The following is a 5,383-nucleotide window of genomic DNA, read 5'->3' as shown; positions in this document are numbered from 1 at the left end:
GTGTATATATGGAGCAACAAAGAAAAAAAAAAAAAAAAAAGGGGATCCAACATATGTAACAGATGGTAAATAATATGGTATTAACATTTCTGTTATCTAGAAGCTACCTAATAGGCCTTAGTATATATCATTCTGTTATAGCTAATAATCAATATGTGGGGAGGTCTGACAGCGATTCAAAATATTCAATAAAAGTTTTCCAATAAAAATATAATTTGTTTGTTGATCCACGCAAGGTAAATTTAATTTTTTCCAACTTCAGAAACATCATCATGTCTGTGAGCCAGGAGCTAAAAGAAGGGGGCTTGTTGGATTTCCATTGTAGTAATATTCTATGTCTGGCTATAAGAGAAGCAAAAGCCATAATCTGAGATTGTTTAGAGGTTAGTTGCAAACTGGAATCCGGAGTCCCAAAAATGGTGATGGAAGGAGATGGAGTTATGTTGAGATCCGTGATTTTGGACAATGTTTTAAAAATGGAGATCCAATAGGATTGGAGTTTGTGGCATGCCCAGAACATGTGAGTTAGATTAGCGGGTATGCCCCCACACCAATTACAGGTCTGATCTATGTGGGGATAAATCTTTGTGAGCCTAGCTTTACAATAATGAACTCTATATATGACTTTGAATTGAATATGTTTAAAACGTGCGCAAGATGCCGATGTGTGAACTCAACGTAAAGCCTCCCTCCACCAGTCATCACTAAACTTGGTCTCTAGTTCTGCCTCCCACTCAAGTCTTTGTTTCTGAGCAAAGCTGTCATCTTCATGAGTTAGAATAAAGTTGTATAAATGCGAGATTTGGCCTTTCTGATCGTGTGTTAATTCAAATAGGATGCTGTGTGGGTTGGTTATAGGTAGTGTTGGGAATGATGGACAATGGGTACGCACAAAATCCCTGATCTGAAAATATCTGAACAGATTTCTTTGGGGGATCTCAATTTTCTCACGGAGGTCAGGAAAGTTAAGAAAAATTTTTGTGTTCTCATCAAATAGATCTTTAAATTTGGTTATCCCTTGCTTTTCCCAAAAAGCAAAGGAGGAGTCCATGGTCGAAGGTGTAAAAAGATGGTTGTTCGTAATAGGAGCGTGCAGGGAGGCGTGAAAATCTTTAATGTGTGAACGAAATTGGGACCATATTCGCAGAGTTGAATAAACAATAGGATTTGTGGATTTCCTGGCAAGCGCTATAGGAAGAGAGGAGTGGATTAAGGCAGGAAGTGAAGATTGATTGCACGATGACGCTTCTAACAAACACCAATCGGCTCTAGGAGTCTGAAGCCAAAATATGAGTTTCTGGATGTTAGCTGCCCAATAATAGAAAAGAAAGTTGGGTAGAGCTAAGCCACCCTGGGAGTGAGGTTTCTGAAGCGTTCTGATACCTATTCTGGGGGGTTTGCCGTCCCATAGAAAAGATGAAATTAGTTGGTTTAAAGATCGAAAAAAGCTTTTGGGTATGAATAGAGGGATACATTGGAAAACAAATAGAAATTTGGGCAATATTGTCATCTTGACCACGTTTACTCTGCCCATAAAGGTGAGAGGCAGACTTTTCCATTTTTGGAAATACAGTTTAGTTTTCTGAAGTAATGTTTCTAGATTAATGTCATGTAAGTGAGAAAATTTGCGAGTAATGTGGATTCCTAAATACTTAAAATTTGAATTTGAAATGCGGAAAGGAAGAGTCGACAGATTATGAGAAGGGTCATGATGGGTGATTGGAAAGCATTCACTTTTCTGATAGTTTAGTTTGTAACCTGAGAATTTACCGAATTCTTCAAGAATATGAATTATTTTGGGAACAGAGATTAGAGGGTCAGTGACAAACAGTAAAAGGTCATCTGCGTACAGAGAGAGGCGATATTCCCGATCTCGTCTGACAATGCCGTGAAAAGCAGGGGATGTTTTCAATGCTATGGAGAGAGGTTCTAGTCCAATTGCAAACAATAGGGGAGATAACGAACAGCATTGACGTGTTCCTCTAGTTAAAGAGAAATATCCTGATCTATTATTATTAGTATGTACACTTGCTTGTGGGGAAGCATACAAGAGCTGGATCCAATCAATTAGTCTATGCCCAAAGCCAAACCTTCCAAGAACAGCAAACAGATACTCCCATTCGATCCGGTCAAATGCCTTTTCTGCATCTAATGAAATTATAACTTCTAAAACATTGGATTGTGGAGCAGTATAAACAATGCTTAACAACTTCCTTATGTTAGAAAATAAATGACGGCCTGTTATAAAACCTGTTTGTTCTTCTGTGATGATATCTGGCATAATTGGATTTAATCTGTTTGCTAGAGTTTTAGAGAGTATTTTAAAATCTGTGTTTAAAAGTGATATTGGCCTGTATGATGAGCATTCTGATGGATCTTTTCCTTCCTTTGGGAGTAAAATTATGGAAGCTTGAGTAAGTGTGGGGGGAAGACATTTGTTATCAATCGCCTCCTGATACACTTCTAAAAGTATAGGTGCCAATTGGTTACTAAACTTTTTAAAAAACTCTGTAGGATACCCATCTGGGCCTGGGGCCCTGTGGCTTTGCATGCTATAAATGGTCTTAACAATTTCCTCTAATGTAAGGGGAGCATCCAACTCATCAGCTACATTAGGGCCTAATTTGGGGGTTTCAATGCTGTCAAGAAATGTATCCATGGAGGAAGAGTCTGTAGGGAACCCTGATTTGTAAAGGGTGGAGTAGTATGAGACAAATGTGCTATTCATTTCTCTAGGTTCTGTTCAGGAGATATTTTTGTAGAAATTAGATACACGATAATTCTCTCGCATAAAGAAGGGGAGAGTCAGAGAAAAAACACAGGAGCTCCAAAACTGGAGTTAAAAAACTTACTAAAACTAAAAGATACAGAGACAATGGGACTCATAACCAGCCGCAAGGCCTAGTAGACCACCAAAACTGTCCCCTTCAGATAAACAGTACTTAAAACTTTCATCAAGCTCCACTCTTCATATCTTTAAAAAATCCACAAGTTTTTCTGTCCAGTTTTTCTGTGAAAAGACAGCTCAACACTTTGACTCTGAAAGGATGTGTAGCTGTCAAGAAGCCCTTACTGAGAAAAGGAAATGGTCAAAAGAAGTTGCTGGTGTTCTCAGATCTCCAGTACAGACATCATTAACCCCATAAAATCGGGGTTATTACATCTTTAGGTTTATTGTTCAGTAACTACAAAGACTTCAGTGCAAACTGGTTGAGCTATTCTTATGTTATAGAAGTATGTAATAAAATGTTGGTTGTTATTGCTTTGGTTATGAGAAGCAGAAATTGCAACCAACTTCTAAGACTGAACTATATACGTGTGGAAAAAAGTGCTTACACGTGGGACATGTTATTATTACCTGTAAGCATTCATATTTAAATAATACACATGGGACATATTACTATTACATATGGGTATTATATATACATATGGGACATGTTATTACAAGTAGCTGCTTACATTACAAGTTAAGAATGTTTTTCCTTCACTTGGTAAGGCTGTAAACTTGCCTTTTGGAGATAAGAAATTTTGTCCTGGCAGCAACAATTTATACATATGGCACATTATTATTATTACATGTATTATGCATGTATTTACTTATTTTGTGTTATTACATGTAGGTGCTTAAAAATATTTAATACATATAAGACATTTTTATTACATTTAATATATATGGTGCATGTATGAGCTCACATCCTGACACTGTATAAAAGCATAAGAGCAAACTGGAGAGAGAGAGAGACAGAGAGTGAGAGAGAGACGATGTGTGTGTGTGTGTGTGTGTGTAGGGTTGTGTATTGCGCGTATAGTGGGCTTTGCTCCATTCAGGCTCAGTGTTGAGTGGGTTTATGCACACAGTGCTGGCAGGAGCAGGTCTGTGGAGACGAGCCTCTGTTCAGGATCAAAGAGAGTTGAGCCAGTGTCACTCACTTCAGCTCTGATGCTAATGCCACAAACCTGGCACAGACACTGCTTCCATCGCCTTCTCTCACTGTCTGTCTGTCTGTCTGTCTGTTGCTCCATCCATTCATGTGTCCATCCATCCATTTGTCCAGCCTTTGTTTGACATGTATGAATGCTTGCTGTGTTTTAGTATTAGATTCCTTACAAATATTTCCACGTGGCAAACAAATAGTATTTATATATTACTGAGATAACTATACATGTTGTGCCTTAAAGAGAATAAAGAGAGAATGATTACACTTGAAAGAAATAAAAGATCAATTATACTATATTAAATTATTTATTATATTAATTATTGTTATTGTTGTCTTATTTTTCCTCTTTTCTTCTTCTTCTTATGTTATTTGTGTTTTTTTCTTTTTATGAGTAAAATGTTATTAAGTTTGTTCATAATTTTTGTATCATTATTATTCACCAAATGGTTTATGAGAGAAACAGTAGCACATGCCTGACTATAGTTTACTTCTTATCACATGCTCTGCTAACAGGGCTTTCATCTTGTCTGCAAACAGACTTTTATGAGGTTTTCTAAACTTGCAGTGCAGCATTTCTTTTCTAAAGAAAAAAGTGACATTTTTTTTCGATTGCCTCTGACCTTCCTCTACATTAATGGAAAAAGAAAGAGTCTGAAAGTATGGCAGTGTTTGTGTTGGCCTTTCTGAAGCAGGTTCTGATGCTTGTCTGGAGTCTGAATCTCAGTCACTGCCTCTTTCATCTTTTTCTTTTTCTTCTGGTGGTGTATGAGAGGTTCTTGTTTTATGTCATGTCTTGTGCCGGAGTCGGTGGGACTCCAAAGGGACGCTCACCTGTGTGAAGAGGGCTGTGTGAACCCATCAACCCGACGGGCGCTTTGTGCAGACAGGCGTGAAGCAGGCTGCGCCCAAAGCACACGTCACACCCTGTTAGGAGATGCCTAACACGCTAAAGAGGTTAAACTGCTGCACTTGGCAAAGGCAATTTTATTGATAACTGTTTGAAGCCTCTTTTTTTCCCCTGTCTCTAGGCCTTACGAGGCATCAGGCTTCTCCGTCTTTATTCCGCTTGCCACTCTCAAGCAACTTCAAATGGCGCAAGACTCCTTCCTCAGCCTGGATGCTGGGAGCGCACGCATCCTGCTGCTGCTTCCTCGCTGCCTCAGCTGGAAAAATCAGTGCTCTGATCTGGCAGACAGTCTTCTGTAAATTCCCTCATCTCTCCGCTGTATGGAAATATTTATATTACCACTTTCTCTGATGCTGAAATGTGCAATACTGCATCATGAACTAAAGCTTCAGGCTTTTGCTGTTGCAGTGCTGAAACTGCACATTGTGGGTGAGATTTTTGCTCTGTGTTGAGATCAGTGCTGGGCAGTATTGATAAACTTCAATATCATGATATTTTCCAAATCTCTGGTGATAATTGATGATATTTAAATTTACAT

The sequence above is a fragment of the Pygocentrus nattereri genome, chromosome 16 (genome assembly GCF_015220715.1).
Source record: "Pygocentrus nattereri isolate fPygNat1 chromosome 16, fPygNat1.pri, whole genome shotgun sequence".
NCBI classification, from domain to species: Eukaryota; Metazoa; Chordata; class Actinopteri; order Characiformes; family Serrasalmidae; genus Pygocentrus; species Pygocentrus nattereri.
This window is presented reverse-complemented; position numbering follows the sequence as displayed.